Source organism: Pinus tabuliformis, chromosome 6 (genome assembly GCF_031772625.1).
Source record: "Pinus tabuliformis cultivar Carrire ecotype Pingquan chromosome 6, CPIR1, whole genome shotgun sequence".
Lineage (NCBI taxonomy): Eukaryota > Viridiplantae > Streptophyta > Pinopsida > Pinales > Pinaceae > Pinus > Pinus tabuliformis.
The window spans coordinates 793,889,056-793,908,237 of record NC_142292.1 but is presented as its reverse complement, the minus strand read 5'-3'; the positions used below and the strand labels follow the sequence as shown (position 1 = coordinate 793,908,237).

At 34.1% G+C, this 19,182-nt stretch overlaps 1 long non-coding RNA gene across 2 annotated transcripts; it reads right to left on the bottom strand.

Annotated features, from left to right (window-relative positions):
• Positions 1 to 12,867: 12,867 nt before the first annotated feature.
• On the bottom strand, positions 12,868 to 17,957 carry LOC149261182 (uncharacterized). Of its 2 annotated transcripts, none has more exons than XR_016248401.1 (4): positions 17,870 to 17,957; positions 17,548 to 17,667; positions 14,964 to 15,225; positions 12,868 to 14,796 (listed from the first exon to the last, which is right to left on the bottom strand). It is a non-coding gene; the product is annotated as an uncharacterized LOC149261182 (long non-coding RNA). The 2 variants fall into 2 exon arrangements; XR_016248402.1 differs by having other exon boundaries at positions 17,891 to 17,928.
• Between the last annotated feature and the right edge of the window lie 1,225 nt (positions 17,958 to 19,182).

Here is a 19,182-nt window from a genome sequence, read left to right as displayed (position 1 = left end):
CCGTCCCGGAGTGATTAAAGGAACTCGCTTTTCTACCAGCAACTGTTATGGCAAGTGTTTCAATATCATAAACATTTCTCCATGTTATGGCTTTGGTAGAATTGCTAGGACTTGGATGACACTCTTGAGGGTGAGGTTCATCAAAAAGCATTCACAATTCTTTCTTGCCAAATTGAAAGTTTCGCAAATATTTATACACAGATGGGGACTCGAAGAAGACCGTTTCTGGACCTAAATCAACCTCCCAGTGAAGAAGAAGATTCTGAAGTGTTCCATGCATTTCATTCACTCCTCCACATTTTTTTTCTTCTCTTCCACGCACACAGCCACTCCATTTCACAGTACTTTCTACACTACACTTTCCGCAGCCAATCCCAGATTCCGCAGCTGTTTTGTTAAACTCTAGGTTGCAGGTGTCATCAAGCAAAACAGGTCACATGGGTAGCTAGGGAAATGTCAGTACATGGATGGTGTCCTATTCATTCGGTCAAATTTGATGAAAAAGACCCCGGTCAAAAGGAAGTCAAAATGTGTGTTATCACAAAGTCGCCACACTGAGTCGTCACACTAAGTCGCTGCATGTCAAAAAAAAAAAATAATAATTTTGAATCAATGAAATGAGCAAGTTATTCTCTCACTTTTCTGAAGGTATTGATTAATTTTGGACTGATAATGAAAGATGAATGGCTAACTTTGTATCCAAGATTTTTAGCTACAGAACTGTGCACATTCCGCAGCTAAAGTCCAATTCCGCAGCTAAAGTCCAATTCCGCAGCTATTCTCTGATTCCGCAGCCAGAAAAACCTCATTGTTCAAATCAACTTATCTTTTTCATACAAAATCAGATTTTGATGATTTAAGTACCATTGGAAAGATCTCAACAAGATCTATACAATGAGAAATATATCATTAGAGTTTGAAATGGAAAATAATGAAATAAATTGCTGAAAAGAAGCAACATCAACTTGAGGCACTAATTCCAAAGCAGGTATAAATTCTTTTGATTTTTCCTTTGAGAACTTGTTTCATTAATACAAATTTTTAGTTTTGTGTGTAAATATCATAACTAGAGAGATTGATCACCTCTCTCCTTTGATAATCTTACATTCCATTGCAGAAGAAGTATTAGTTTTTTTTGCAGGTTCCAGGAGGAAGGACAAATGACTACAAGAGAATGGTGTCTCTCTAAGAGACCAATTTGTTTCATAAGAGGATGATCAGCAACAAAGAGGAAATATGCTGATGCAAAATCAGATCCAAACACTTGAAAAACTTTCAGATACTATTGTCTCCATCACATCCATCCATCACATCCATACTTCATAATAAACCATTCACCTCATTCCACTCCATATTTTCCATTTTCATTCACATACACTTTCCATCTCTTTTTGTCCATTCATAACCCACAAATAAAAGCAAGAGGCTCATTCACATGCTTATTGTCATTGCCATTTTTGTTCTCCATTGCCATTTTCCATTTCCATTTTCCATTCCTTGTCATTTTCATTCCGCAAATAAGCCCTGCTTCAATGCAAATTATTGAGTCCATAGTCCTTTGAGTTTAAGTTCTTTGTAAAAACACCTTGAGGCTTGAATGCCTTAATGGAAAGTCCTCATGCTGACAAACAATGGGAATACATTAATGTCCCTTGCTCGTCAGATCTTCTAGGTGACTCGACTTCAGCAAATTCATTCGTACCTAGCAAGATGTGTTTGGGCATCTTGACTCTCATTGTCATCAATGGTGAGAGTTCTCGTGTTGACTAGTGGCATCCATTAATGGCCACTAAGCCAACAATTTCCTACTATGTTCGACATCAGAACATCTTTTCACATAGTAGGAATTGTGCCAATGAGTTTTGAAGACATGAAGACTATTATTTTCAGCATTTTGGAGCAGATTCAGCAAGTTTTAGTAGAAGCAATAAAAAGCCATCTTATCTCTCTATCCATGACTCCTCTTGTTCAGCCACTAAAGAAGAATATGATTAGAATTTTTCAGCCACCACACATACAACTCATCCATTCCAAAGGGTAAGTGAAGGTACGGAATTTTCTAACTTTTAACCATAGAATTCCATAAAAAGCTAGAATGATAATTGTTGGAAAAACATTTCTCTTCCTCATTTCATAAAATTGCCAATACCATCAGTGGGGGGGAATACATTCATATTCATATCTTGCCATGTCCATATCATATTCAAGAGCTCACATACTTCCAACATATATTAAATATTACATTGCTATTATGAGCATACAATGGCTTTTGAAAAAGTGCTTAAAGGATAAATTGGATACAAACAAAATCATGGTTGTCACACAAGAACCAACCATCATGCAATCCAATAAAGATATACTTTGCAACAATAATCAAAATATCATTATGCAAAGTTCAAAGATCAAAATAGAAGGCAACAATAAAAAAAAAAATGGTTGTAACACAAGAACCAACCATGTTGCAATTCAAGTGAAACACTTTGCAGAAATATGAAGTTATCAAATGATATCATGCAAAGTTAAGCCAAAGCTCAAGGATCAAAAGAGTTAATGTAATATATATTGCATGAGGACATGCAATAGCTTCAGTTGGGGGGTATGTTGAGTCTTGAAAATGTCATTCATTTGCATTATACTTTCACTATTATGTCCATTATATCACCTCCATTTCACCTCCATTTCACTACTATGTCACCACATTCATCCCACTTTCATTATTATTGGGCCACCTTTATGTTTTTCCAATATTTATTATTTCTAAGCCTTTTAAGTGAATTTGTGGTTAAACATTAGAAAATAATGTGCATATGCTTATACCTAACAAATGGGTTGAGATTGTTGACATGTGTAGGTTGAAAGGAGGCTTCTAGAAGACCCTTATGTGGCACTCTAAGGCCAAATTCGAATTTGGTTGGAAAGAATCATGGGATCATGAGGATATGTGTCACATCTCCTAATTGTATTGTAACTCTAAAAAGACATGTGTCTTATCAGTTCCTATTTTGATTAGGACTCTAGAGGTAGAGGGAGAGATTCATGGACTATCATTAATGAGATGGCTCTCATCTTTTTGTATAAATAGGAGATCTCTCTCCTTCATTTGCTAGTCTTTCCTTTAGTCTTTTCTTAGTCCTTTTAGTTTGTTAGTCCCATGGCTTTTGAAAGCTTTAGAGAGCTTTGTTGTACTTTGCACTTTTGAAGAAATTGAATAAAGCTTTGATGTTCTCAACATGGAAGGAGATGTGAAGTAGATGTCATGGAGCATATTAGGATGTAAGTAGATTAGATTTCATTTTGTAAATATTCCTTTGTAGAATGTAAGGTAGATTAGATTTTCATTCATGCAAATTTAATTTATGCAAGTGTGTTTAATTTTGCTTTGATTTCATAAGTAGTAGGGGGCCCCTGCCTTGTACAGTTTGAATTACTGCATTTTATTTTCTCCCGGGATTGTGTGTCTTTGTTGTATTTGCTTTATCTCTAATGGTATTTTCAGTTGTCATATTCATAAGTTGCTGCCTTTATTTTATTTTTCTAGCTTGATTTCTAGTTTAGTTTCTCAAGTTGTATGCTAACATATTGATGGTCTCTTTATCATAAGTTGTTCATCTTTAAGAGATCAGAATATTAATAAATTACAGCTTGCTTTGAGTACTTTTTAGACTAATCTCTAACTACTTCTTAATCGTGTTTCACATAATCCCATATGTTGGAAGCAGAGAGTTAGGAAGAGTTGAACATTATAACTGGTCTTTAAAGTGGATTTTTCTTATTTTGATTACTTTTTAGACTTATTTCTAACTACTTCTTAATCGTGTTTCACATAATCCCATATGTTGGAAGCAGAGAGTTAAGAAGAGTTGAACATTATAACTGGTCTTTAAAGTAGTGTTTCTTATTTTTTTTGCAGCAGCATGAGTAGTGACTAGTGCCATTAGAAAGTGGTTTTTATGCTTTGCTTTCAGTTTCATTTCAAGTTATTTCTTTCAAGCTCTTTCTTTGCAAGTTTAATGTACAGTTTGAATTACTGCATGCCTTCAAGTTGATTGTAGATTAATGATGCACATAGCCTTCTAATGAACTAATTACGTGATAGAATCATCTTGTCCTTTTGCTGCAGCAACAAGGATACTGGGTCTCATAGTCATTCTTTCATTATTTGATTATTGCATGTAAGAACAAAACCCCAAAAACAACATAAACTATAAAACAACGAAGTAAGAGAAAGGTTAACTAAGCACATATAGTGCACCACACTTCATCAGTTTACGATACCCGGATTGATAATTTATGTAGAGCAATTTAAGACATTAAATTGACTAGACAGTGAGTAGTAGCATTTAAATAAAGAGGAGGTGTGTTGATGTGTAATCTCTTATGCGAATTGTGTCGATGCATTCATACGTTTCTCATTATCATTTTTATAGAAACTCTTTAATGCCCAATTACGAACTCATTCAGTCAGTTATGTAGTCATATGGGCCTATTCGACCATGCTAGGGGGAATTTTACCAGGTTTTAATGTTTTTTTAAGAAAAGCAACCATTTCAAATTTTATGTTCATGGAATCATCACGTCCTTTTGTTGTAGCACAATTAATGAATATTTTTTAAATACATGAGAAAGAGAGTTAGTTGTGGAAGACCCAAACCTTATAAAAGCTGATCAACAAAATTCGTAGTCAGGATGTTTTTTCTTTGTTCCAATCCAGCCTTGCAACCTCTCTCTGGGTCTTCCATGTTACAACTACATCATTGCATTTGTAAAACAAACACCAGTCCAATGCCTCCAAGCAGGTCTTCAAACATGCCTCCAAGCAATTGCTTCTTCAACCAAGAAGCACTCAACTCTAATGGCGGCCCACCAAGAAAGGATGAGTGCTCAAGAAGGCGACAAATAGGTGGCTCAACTTACTCAACAGGGCGGATCAACTACCCACTGTGATACCATTGTAAAACAATCAAATTGGAAACCAAACAAATGTATATTATATTGATCTCAAAGAATTATGTACATGATGTACATATAAATATATATAGGAAACAAGGAATTGGGACCATTGATAGATGGGAATGGAGATTGCGATGGCAGAAACCCTGGTTCGAAGCGGCACGAGGAAGGGGTTCACAGGCACAGGAACTGACAGTGCCTCCTTGACGGACCCCATAGGCACGACCCAAGACAAGTCAATCTTCCAGAGAGCCCTAACAGAGGACCTTGGGAAAACCCTCGGCAGAGTCTGATTGACTGTACGCAACCTGTCCAGGGCAAGGTTCTGCCATCTAATGTCTACGATGCCCGATTCGGCCATGGGCAAAGCGAGTTCATTTTTGTTGGGCTTATCCGGATCAACCCCAAAGCTGCGCACCCCACTGACCTTGTAAAAACCGTCTCTGCCTCCTGTATGCACAGTAATACAAACATTAAGGAGATCGGCCAGGCGAATAGACCAGATTAGAGTGTCCAGACCCCTGGGGCAGATGTGAGGAAAGAGGAAATAATGTTCAAGGACGAAGCCGAAGCAAGTAGACCTCAAGGCAACGTATCTGCGGTAAGGGTACTTCATTTCTTTACTTATCCTCCCTTTATACCAGATCTAGTACAAGAGGCGTCTGCAGGGCCGATTTACAAAGCTGGATCGGGCATCCTGACCATGGAAGGAGGTCAGACACTCAGATTCGCCATGATGCCCAATAAGCAAAACAGTCCACACCAAACCCAACTGTGGATGCCAATTAACAAAAATTCTCCTTCAGATCGGGCTCACATTCGACAGATTGGCCAAGATATTGTAGGTCTGACACCCCAGATGGAAAATCGCCATGGCAGATCTGCTCTCGGAAGCACAAGAAGCCCTGCCACTAGGTCTAGGCTCTTCTTAGACTCCTTTCAAATCCAAATTTCTTGGCCTTCAGGCAAAACCATCCTGCACTGGGTCAGTTCTTCAGATCCGGTGCTGGATCTCAAACTGGATCTAGAACGACGGATTGGGATCCCTTCAGGCCTTCAGAGACTTCTCTTTCAAGGCAAGCAACTTGAAGACCTTCTTCCCATCTCTTCTTATAGCATTCCAAGAACAACTCTTTGGTGGTAACCCTTCGTCTGAGAGGAGGCACAACGGGACAGTCATCCTCTGCTCCTCCTTTCTCATACAAAGATGCACTACACTCTGAGAACCCCAAACCCCCGGATATCCTTAAATCTAGGCCATTTTTGGTTGATAATATAGATGAAGTCCCCTCTGTTGAAATCACCCATGATGATGTTGCAACTCAACTTCAAGAATTTGCAGAAAGAGCCATCATTTGTAGATTTAATGGACTGTGGCCACGATCTCAGGATCTGTATGCATGGATCCATGCAAACTGGACTCATCATTGTAAGATCAATTTCTGTTCGAAAGGTTACTTCATTGTTCTATTTGACAACAGTAAGCATTATAAAAAGCCTTTAGAAGAAGGCCCTTGGTTCATGGGAACTGCAGGGCTCTTCTTGACTCCTTGGTTCCTAGATTTTGATCTAGCAACTGCAGTCATTACCAGGACACCTGTATGGATCATGCATCCAAATTTACCTGCCCACTTATGGCATAATATTGTATATAGAGCCATAGGCAACACCTTGGGCAGTTTCATTAAGGGAGATTTCTGGAGGGAAACCAAAGGTCTCCACACATATGCCAGAATATGTGTGGAGCTGGATTTAAGCAAAGGACTTCCAGATCAAATCATTCTCAAGATCAATGACTTTGTTTGGACCCAGAATCTGGATTATGAGAACACTGCCTTCCGCTGCCGCCACTGTCACCTAACAGGGCACCTGCAGAATTCTTGCCCATCGCTGCCTACAAAATTGAAAAAGGGCAACTTTGCAAAGACCGAACCCAAACGTTGGACCCCTTGTCCTTCGCCGCCAGCAGTGAGTTCTGATTCCTCAAGCTCGGAAGATGAGGAGAGCGATGCAAAACTGGACCAGGCGCCCCAGACGATGGATCCATCCACTGATACTCCTGCGCACACCACTGTCACAACAATCTCCCAGAAACACGTCCATGAGACCTCCTCTTCTGAATTAGATAAGGAAATCCCCCTGTTGGAGAACTCCAATCTTCAAGTTGTTTTAGCTCATACTCCCCAAGATGGTTGGATAAAAGTCAATAGAAAGAAAGGGAAAAAACATCGTGTTGAGAATTCTGCCCCTGTGGGGTAAATGTTAGTTTTTGGTCTCAAGTTAATTGTTGTAGCTCCGTGATTGGTTCACCCCTCCTCCGAGACCGAGGTTGATAGTTTCATCATTTCCGGTCGGCCGGTTTCTTGTCACTCTTGATTGTACTATATTTTATTTAAAGTCTTTTTGGAATTCAAGGAAAATCAAAGAAAAAGATGTAAAGAGGGTATTATGCATTGTGATAAGAAACAAAGTGAAAAAGATGTAAAGAGGGGATTATGTATTGTGATAAGAAACGAAGTGATTCGTAGATAAATTGTAGAAGAGAAAGACCTATGGTTTATATGGAAAAAATAAATGTGAAACTCCGTGTAGAAGCAAAGGGATCATACCATCACCTCTCAATGTACTATTAAGGGCATTATTCATCTCTTGAAACAATGTAACTACTTTATCTCTATTTAATAGTCCTCATTGTTGTTCAACTAAAAGTATCTCTTTTGCACAAGATTTCAAAAAGAAGACAATGTTTTTCATGGGGCAACTCAGATTGTTAGACCTGTGACAACATAGACAAGAAGAAATACTTAGCAACAAGGCAGGGTTAGATAGCCTCGAAGATCTCATCCTATATAGATTGTTGTAGAGACTTGGTGAAGGGATGGACAAAAATTAAGAGGAAACTACAAAAAATTGTTAGCTAAATGAATATCAGATGGAAAGGAGGAACCAAAATTTTCCAAAAGGAAGAAGGATAAGAGTTTTGAAGGGTAATAGTTTTAGCGCTAACTTCCTGTGTGAATAATCTAAAGCCTAAAATGACGATGGTGTGGATATAGAAGAATTTTTTCCCATCCATATAATCAAAACTAAAGATGAATAACCTTATCTACACTCTCAGACTCTCAGCATGTGAAAGGAGAGCAAACAGGGGCTCATAGAGTTTCCCAATTTTTGGAACAATGAAATACAAAGTATTCAGAATAAGCAACTCAGTGACACTGACATATGATTTTATGCTATGTTCATTAAGACGGAAATTAAACATGAATTATGATACTTGACAAGAATCCCATTGCCATCGAATACAATCAAATATATTAATTATAATTATTAATATTTTTTTTGTTTGGTACCGATTCGTCCTACTTATTTAAAAGGACGAAGGTACTTAATGATAGTTTACATGGATCCTTATATTTATTTAAAAGGTCAAATTTCTATGGATAGGTATTAAACGATAAATGAAAGCTACTTATTTCTTAAATCTTAGTTATTAAATCATAGTGTTAGGTGGTTTGAAAAAAATGTTTTTAATTATTGTCCAAGGAGGGGCTCTCCTGCTTTAGAGATGTTAAAATGCAATTCTAGCCAAAGAGGTGGATTAGATATGTTATAAAGTAATTTTGGCTTTAGAGAAGTTATGATGTAATTGTAATTTTGGTGAAGAGACATGGTTTTAGATATGTTATAATTTCATTTTGGTTTAGTATAGTAAAAATGTAATGTGATGTCGAAATATAATGTTTAATATTTTGGTTAATTAATGTAATATAATGTAAATATTTTAATTTTTGTCAAAATAAAAATAAAAATAATAATTTTATAAAAATAAAATAATAATAAAAATATAAACTAATGGTATCGACTCATAATATTAATGTGGAATATAGTTTATTTAAAAGGAAAATTAAACCAACTTAGATTTATTTATAATTTTGGATCTTTACCAAATATGGAGAGAAATTAAATCTTTTTTCCCTCTCAAACTTCTTCTTCTTCAAAAAAAGAAATTTGATCCCTCTCAACCCCTCTTGATATGCAAAGCTCTTTTCAATCTCAAACCACTTCAAAAATAGAAAAGAGATTTTGATCCTCAAAAATCTAAAATTAAAATTAATAAAAAAATTACAAATCCCTTAAAAATCTATAATAATTCACACAATTTCTTTAAAATATTTGCACACAATTACAAACAACAAAGAAACTTATTAAAAAGTTAAATTTCATATATGATAAAATAAAAAGTTACTCTTCCGCGGATATTATTATATGGCAAAAATCAATCTGTATCCATTTTCCGAGTTATTAAGCATAAGATTACATAAAAATTGAATTTATATGTATTTTGCGAGGTATTTAGTATAATATTATGCATGTATTGAATATCTTGTGAGAACTTATAAAATTACAAACTATATTGAATATCTCGTGGGAACTTATAAAATTACAAACTTTCTAAATCTTCTGAAATCATAAATTTTTAAATATTAAAAAATATTTATGCATCATTAAAATGGGATCTTTAGAAATATTTACACACAATTACTTATAGCATATTCTGTCTTGTATATGAAGATTTTCGGGAAAAAACACATTGAAAATATTTGATCAACACATTAAGAACCAACCATTGTGGTTTATCTTCATAATAAGATGAAGAGACAGATGTCACAAACGGACTAAATAAAAAGAAACGACTGCTTTTTACTAGGGAGGGAGAATTATATTGTTTATTAATATATTTATAAAATATTATTATTATAATATAATTAAATGGCTATATTGACTTAAATTGTCTAAATAATTAATAATTAATAATAATTTATTCAATTTATCAATTCCTTCCCTAATTTATTTACCTATTATTATTATTTATTTGATTAATCAAATTGAAAAAAATAAAAATAATAATTTAAAAAAATTATTAATTATTTTTATTTTATTAATTAATTTTTTATGGATTTCTGTTTATTTATTTATTTGTTTATAAAATATTATTATTATAATATTTATTTATTTATTTATAAAATATTATTATTATAATATTTATTTATTTATTTGTTTATAAAATATTATTATTATAATATAATGAAATGGTTATATTTGACTTATTTTATCTAAATAATTAATAATTTATTCAATTTATCCATTCTTTCCCTAATTTATTTACCTATTATTATTATTTAATTATTTATTTGATTAACGTAAATGAAAAATAAATAAATAAATAGAAATCAATCAATAATTAATTCACAAATAAAAGATAATTAATTTTATTTTTTTAATACATAGATATAAACACTAAATTTAGTGAATTTAAAAATAAAATAAAACATAAAACATAAAAATATTAATAGCGAATAACATAATCATACCAAAAAATATATACTAAAAAATATAATACAATAACAAAAGGGATCAACAATCATAATAATAATAATAATAATAAAACAAGTAAAAATATATGACAAAAATTGATAATGAATACATGAATTAAAATGAATAAAAAGAGAGGGTAATTTTGTCTAATGAAAATCAATAAAGGGAAGAATAAAGAGGAAAATAAAAGGGAAAAAAGGGTCAGAGGAAATAAAATGAATACTTTTTATTAGTTTGGAGTTGTTTTTAATGCTATTTTTTGGAAGTTTGAGTTTTTCCCGTCTAATTTCTCTAAATTCCAACAAAAATTTATTGAAATCACAAACTTGATAAGTAACCCTTGCACAATAGAAATGCCATCTATTTTTAAATGATACAAATAAAGATTTCACCTCAATTTTTTTCTACCAAATTCTAATACCAAAAAATCCAAAAAATCACACTAAAAACATCTTCAATTAATTTCATATCAACCAATTTAATTTAATATTTTAATATCAAAATTCATAAAACAGAGGGGCGGGAAGGAAACACAACTGACTAAATTATAAACACGCTGATTCGATTCATCCTACGAAGATTACCTAGGGTAGTAAAAAAAAAATTAATTTAATATGCAGGAGCTTTAATGAAAAATATAACTTAATATAAACATATTTAAATTTGGTAAATGATAGCCAAATTTAAATACAGTTGTGCGTACCTATAAATTTAATTTAATATAAGCAGGGTTAAAATGGGTTAATAAAAACTAAATTAAACACATCTTTGCGTACTCATAGTTGTAACTTCGGGTAGGGTTTGAGCAGGGGCAACATTACTATGACTGCAGGAGAAAAGAACAGAGCTCGAAAGGCCCAGAGGCCCAGACCACTTAATGATTTATCAGTGAAGGAGAAAGATAACGAGGGATTGGATAGCAATGCGATTAATATAATGTATTGTCCGCCAAGGAATTCTAAGAGCAGCTAGCAGTGTGCAGAGCAGGAGTACTCGTTTCTGTTGGTTCAGTTCTGGGAATGGTTTGTTGGACACATGCGGAGCCATCTTCAGGAATTGCACAAACATGAAGCACAAGACGAGTGAGAAGAAAGAAGTTAGAATGAGGCTAAGAGATTGAGATTGATCACCCAATTCAAGCAGATTTGATAAAAAGACAAAGATCACACAGACCAAGAAGACGGAACAAGGAAAATCCCAGAGGAAAATGATATGGCAATGTGCCCTTTTATGCTTGCACGTGGAGTAAACACTGCTAAAAACACAGCAATTGAGGTTGGGGGCCGAGGATCCTAGATCTGATGACCTCAAGCTTTCCAATAATGGTTCCGAGCTCGACTTCAAGTTTCTCAATAATGGTTCCAAGCTTCCAAAATGCATCAAGAAGAATCCTGAAATTAAGGAAATTGATGAAGATGCTAGTCTTTAGGACGACGAAGCTAAAAAGGCCATATTACAAGTGCACCCACATGCAATAAGTTTTTCATTCTTATTACGCAAAGCAAGAGAGAGTAAATCAGAGCAGAACATGCAGTTAAAGTTTTTCGCTGTTGTTAAGCGAAGGAAGACAGAGTAAATGAGAGCATAACATGGACTTAAACTTACAGAGGAAGCAAATTAAATAAACCGGAGGGATTACAGAGGAAGCAGATTAAATGATCCGGAGGGATTAACAGATAAACGAGGGTAAACAGAGGCTAATTATTAAGAAATGCACTAACTAAATTAGAGTTAATTTAATGGAAGAATACCAGTCATTCCTAAGGAAGGCGACTTATACTAAAACAGTTCGCTTAAAGGCAAAGCTTTATTGAATGATGATTCAGTATGGTTAATAGAAAATCAAATATGTTAAAACACCCAAAAATTGGGTTAGAAGCTATATTTATTAAACCTGGTTAATAACTGAGAGGAAAAGAGCTCAGAATACTTGAAGTTATACATTGGAATAAGGATTGAACCGAGATGGAGCCATCTCTACATACCTGGAATTGTACACTGGAACAGGGTTTGGATAATAGCAACAAGAAATAAAACGAAGTTCACATGGCGGTTTCCTATAGTAATAACAAATAAAACAGAGTTCAAATGGCGATTGCTATCTTCATCACGCGAAAGGAAATTTCAATAGATAAGGAAAGAAAGTAGATAATAAAGAAATTGCTTCTCATAACAGTGATCAGATGAAATAATAACAACAACAAATAAAACAGAGTTCAAATGGCGGTTGCTATCTTCATCACAAGGAAATTTCAATGCATAAAGAAAGAAAGTACATAATAAAGAAATTGCTTCTCATATCAGAGGTCAGATGAAATAATAATATGTACCTGAATGTCAAAACCTTAAGTAACTCCTGAGGATGAACCAAATCAAACTTCCCTGCCCTCCGAAGTTGTTTCTCCAAAGAGTGATAGCAATAGAAGTTGTTTTCTCCAAAGAATGATAGCAAATGAGTTGTTTCTTCCTCTCTCACATTACTCAAAAACGCAGACAGACTCAAATACCATACCACACAGAAACATCATAACACTTAGAGATAGCCAACCTTGCAAACGCCATACCACACAGAGACATCCATAACACGCAGAGATAGCCAACCTTGCAAACACCATACCACACAAAGACGGCCAACCTCACATAAATAATAGGCCATGTATAGAGGAAGGACACCATACCACACAGAGACAGCCAACCCCGTAGAAATAGATAAAGGCGGGAGGAGGAGACATGTTTGAAATTCTGTCAGATTGAATATATAAATATATATATAAAGTTTCTTTCAACAGATACTTGAACCACCCATTACAGCTGAGACCAACGGCTTAGCTTATCTTATTCTGCAAAGCCAACCCCGCAGACAAAGCAGGCCATAGATAAAGGAGGGAGGAGGAGACATATTTTTTAAATTCTGTGAGATTGAATGTATATATATATAGACTTTCGTTCAACGGATACGGATATTTAAGCAATATCCGTACAAAAGAATGGTTAGACAGAAAATGAGATGCTAATAGATACTTCACATGAGAAATGAAATAAAGTGAAGATGGCATTGTTTATTTTAGGAATTGCTAATCTGTTTGAGTGTTTCAAATATTATTCTAGGGAATCAGAGTGAACTTAAAGGAAAATCAGTAGGGGTTTATGCATTGTGATTAGAAACATAGTAATTTGCAGATAAATTGTAGAAGAAAAAGATCTATTATTTATATGGAAAACTACACGTGCAACTCCGAGTAAAAAGCTAAGGGCTCATAGTATCAGCTCTCAGCGTACTATTCTGGGCATTATTCTTCCCTTAAAATCGATGTAACTAATTCGTTTAATAATCCCGATTGTTGTTCAGCTATCGAAATCTCTTTTGTACAAGAGTTCAATAAGAAGCTACTGTTGCTCATGCGGCAACTCAGACTGTTATACCATGGAGAAGAAGAAATATTCAGTGGCAAAGCAGGGTTAGATAGCCTCCAAGATCTCTTGCTATACAGATTGTTGTGGAGACTTTGTGAAGAGATGGAGAAACATTAGCAGAAAACTATCAAAAATAGTTAAATAGATGAATAGCACATGAAGAGATGGAGAAACAGTGATATATCTCAGTGTACAGAAACCAGAGTTTCAGGAATTAACTGCAGATGTGTCTGAGTAGGTTGAAACTCTAGAAGGCCAACTTAGTGTGTAAAGTCAAACACAAAATGAAAGATGAAGAAATACATTGTGGATAATCTGAAGCCGAAAATGACCATGGTGTGGATATAGAATAATTGCCCCATCCATATTAATAATAAAGGCTATAGATAAATAATCTTATCCAGCCTCTATCGCTCTTGTATTGAAGCATGTGAAAGGAGAGCAAACAGGAGCTCATACAGTTTCAACAAATTTTGGAACAACGAAATAATCAGCACATGATGAATTAAAAACAAGAACGCTTTAGTGAATCAGAGTATTCAAGGTAAGCAGCTTGGTGAGCCTGAGAGATGATTTTATGCAATGTTCCTTGAGACTGAAATTAAACATTTATTCTGATACTTGATAAACTTCGATTTGGTAGCAATTATATTGTTAAAAATTTCATTTGTTGAGATGTATATTTAGAAAATATGTTGAGAAGGATTCTACTCGATTATGCTAAATTTTCAATTGAAAACACAGCAAGCAGAGAAAGTGGGGTTATTTTTATCTTAGATGGTCAGTCAAGCATGGGAACTCAAGTCATGTCTGAGATGGATCATCACCAAAGAACATGCATCACCCATCTCACCTCTCACATTCTTAGGAGGCCTTGCTTTGCCCATTGAGATGGAAGAATCGCCAAGACCCAAATGACTGATCACCTGGATTTATTTTTATGCCCATGACCACCAGTAAGGTCTTCACCTGAAACACTTTTTCCATTTTCCTTTTCTACATCCTCGTACCAGCAAGGTCTATCAGACTTTGTTAAATATGTGGTGACATTTTCTGGATCATCAAGAATATCTATTATTAGATTCCATAATTCAGTAATTTTCACAGAATAAAAGTTGTGTGAAAGAAATGAATTCCACTTGACACAAACAAATTAACTAAAAGGAGGCAACAAATACCAAAAACAGAAGTAATTAAAAGGAAGCAACACCAACACATACCCAGAACCAGCATTTGCTGTCAACCAAGCTTTAGCAGTTAGCCAGACCCAAACAACGTCTCTAACAAGCTATAATAATAATCACACTGCTGAGAAGTTTCTTCGTGGTTGTGATTATGGGCATTCCCTGCCTGCACAGCAGCAGGACGCGCAAGATTCATGTCTGACACCAATCTTTCTCTGGCAAGAATATTTCTTTGGCTTGTATAAGTTTTGTGGTCCATGCACAGAAGACATAAATAACCCTCTCATGTTGTGTCAAACTGCAAAACCCAAGATAGTATGAATTCAAAAAACAAAAGTTTCCACTAATAACCGAAAGAACTGAGAATGCAGAGTCAAATACATCAATTACTAGATAGAACAAATTCAAGGAACAGTGTCCACTAATAACCGAAAGAGCTGAGAATATAAAGAGTCAAATACATCCATTACAGTAACTCAAGGAAGTGCCTAAGACATATCCAAGAGAAAAATGCGGAACGACAGCTACCAGAACATACAACAAATACAGCCCATGATGCAGATGCTAACAAACTTTTATATGTATATCAATTGGGTACTGTCAAGAACCATGGATTCTACCATGAATATCTAGAAATCCAGAATGCTAATTGGAATGCATGCATAAACAAGCAGATATAAGATGCAAGCAAGCAAATATATGGGCTACTAACCCAAAATGCAGAGTCAACTCTGAGATTCGGAAATCTAATAACTTGGCTTATTCGAAAACCAAAGTTTCAAAAAATTCAGGGAACATAAACTTGGCAATGTACTGGTAATTGCAAGCAAGTGTGACGAGCCTCGGAAAGTTCATAACTTGGATTATTAAAATACATTAGAACATAAACTCAAAAAATAAGGTAACACAAATTTGTTAAAATATTGGTCAGTGTCTGCAAGTGGGATAGATCTACTATCAACCAAAAGGAGAGCCAACTACTATCCTACAGGTAGCAGGCTAACTTGGCTTATTAAAAAGTTACGGAACATAAAAATTACACCGTGTTGAATTACAAATTCTAATACAAACCATGAATTCAAAATAACGAAGATGTATCGGAACTGTGAGAATAAGTTTTCCTTTAAATAGTTTACTTGTGAGACGTTTTTTTTTTTTGGCAATATTTTATGTGGATTTTGTCCTATATTTGGTGGGATCTTTCGCGTAATTTAATTGTGATGCTTTTTTGATTGATTGTCTTAAATTTGGTGGGTTTTTCTTCGAAGGGTAACTTTGAGTTGAGTGTAAAAAAATTCTGAGAACTATGAATGCATTCATATATAGAAAACAACGTTCTAAATAATAAAAAGGACAATCTTCTCAAACAATAAATTATCACATCTAAAAGATAAACATAAAAACGTCTCATAGTTATACTGCTATATCCTCACCGTGATAACGACTTATTACATGTTGCCACAGTAAAAAATCAGTAAGATTGTATTTTTGTTTACACAGTAGCTGCAAAGTGCAAAGTTGTCATTGTAGAAGTAAAGTGCAAAGTTGTCATTGTAGAATTAAAGTTTGTGCAAAGTTGTCAATGTAGGATTAAAGTTGAGTTCATAGTTTGGCAAGATTGAACATCTATCAGGGTATTCACTGTTCAGGTTATCAGATTCGAAATATAGCATTTCTTATGCAGCTGTTTGAGAATGGATCAGAAGAAGAAATAAGTGAGAATGACGATAAGATTGGGATTGATCGAGATTGATCACCCAATTGGAAATTCAAGCAGATTTGATAAAAAGACAAGATCCCAGAGACCAAGAAGAGGGAAAACGATATGTAATCCATGTTAATGAAAAAGGGCATGGCAATGTGCAGTAAACACAGCTCAAAACGCAGCATTCGAGGTTGGGGGCCGAGGATCCTCTAAAGCTTTACAATAATGGTTCCCAAACGCTTTCCATCTATGATTCCCAGCTTCCCAGCTTCCCAGCTTCGAAAATGCATCAAGACGAAGCCTGAATTGAAGGAAATTGATGAAAATTCTAGTGGTATTTACGATGACGAGCCTAAAATGCCTTATTACAAGTGCAGCCGCCTGCAATAAGCTTTTCATTTCTATCGGGCAGAGTATATTCATTCGTATCAACCAAACCAAGACAGAGTAGAGCAGAGCAGAACATGCAATTAAACTTACAGAGGAAGCAATGCAATAAGCGTTTCATTTCTATTAGGCAAACGCAATTTCATTCCTATTAGCAAGACAGAGTAAACCAGAGCAGAACATCAAGACCAGAGTAGAGCAGAGTAGAACATGTAATTAAACTGAGGAAGCAAATTAATGAACCAGAGGGATTAACGGATAAATATAGGGTAAACAGACTAATTAATTAAGAAATATGCTGACAAAATTAGGGTTAATTTAATGGAAGAATACCAGTCATTCCTAAGGAAGACGACTTATACCAACACAGTTGGGTTACACGTAGAAGTTGATTTAATGATGATGCAATATCATTAATAGAAAATCAAAACACCCAAATCTTGGGTTAAAGAAAAGCTAGAGCCATCTCATATCTGGATTTATACATTGGAATAGGGTTTGAACAGAGACGGAGCCATTTCTAAATACCTGGAATTGCACATTAGAGCAGAGTAATTGTGATTAAACGAGAAGCTAGAGCCATCTCACCATATCTGCAATTATACATTGGGATAGGGTTTGAACAGAGACGGAGACAAGTCTACGTACCTGGAAATGTACATTAGAGCAGGGTTAGCCACAACAAATAAAACAGAATCCAAATGGCCATTGTTATAGTAACAACAATTAAAACAAAGTTCAAATGACGGTTGCCATCTTCAACACAAAAGTAAATTTCAATACAAAATGAAAGAAAAACGAAATTTCAATACAAAAAGAAAGTAGATAATAAAAGAATTGCTTCTCATACGAGAGATCAGATGAAATATACTTGAATGTCAGAAACCTAAGTAACTCCAAGGGATGAACCACCCATTTACAGCTGAGACCAATTACCAACAGCTTATCAATTAACACATTCCTGCTTTTTTTCTCAATACTTTCTATTTAGGTTCATGCTTTCTTTTTTTTAAATACTCTCTATCGCCTTGACAAGCACACCCCACTTCAATACTTTCTATTTTTTAAATACTCTCTATCGCCTTGACCAGCACACCCCACTTTTGATTCATCCTTTAGATTCTTTTTTTTGTCTCGAAACTTTCTATTATTCATGCGTTTTTTAATACTTTCTATTGCTTTTTTCAATTTAGATTCTTTTCTTTTTTATACTTGTTATTGGTTTCTTAATTTAGCTTCAATGTTGACGGTACACTTTATTTTATTTTGGAGTAAGATATTAGTTTTTTCTTTAATTATAATTTAATTGAAATTGTTTGAGTATAAAATTTGGTTGGTTTTTTTTTAACTTTCATAAATTTGAAAAATAATTTCTTAATAATAGCAACAATTTAATAAGATGGAATGGAAATAGATTTAGTTAAGATTTTTAAATAAAAAATTACTAAATAAATTATATATGTAAATAATAATATTGTAGTAAAGATTTATAATAGCATATGGATTTTGAGTATTAGGGGATCACAAGGATTAGTTGTATGTTGTTTTTTTCTTTCATGCCTTAGCCTTTTAGAATGTGACTTCATTTTAGATATGTAATTTTATGTTCCATAATCATAATGGTGGGATGAGGGCTTTAGGAAATTTGACACTCAGATTAGTTGTTGTTTAACTCTATCTAGATTTTACCTTTATGCTTCTTAACTATACTAGATGGATATACAATATTCATTCTAGAAAAAAGAAAAAGAAAAAAAATCAACCTCACAAGCTCACTACAATCAACAACTTGTTACGTAAATTAATCCTACCAAGTGTGCGCTCATTTTAGTGACCATTACCTCATGGAAGCTCCACGAGTTAGCTCCTTATGAGTTTATAATTCTAAATCATCTCTTATTTAATCGTTATTATTTTAGCTTATTTGAGATATTTATTTACTTTTTATTTAAGGTACTAAACTTTATGCTAATTACATATTTCTAGGAGAATATGTCATTGCTATAAAATTTATATTTATGTATTTTATAAAATTTATGTTTATATATCTTTTAATATTAAGTTTGATTGAACTTTAAATCGTATTTTTTTCATTTAAATTAGATATTAATTTAAAATTCATTTTACTCTCTTTTAAACTTCTCTAACTTATATTATTTATTT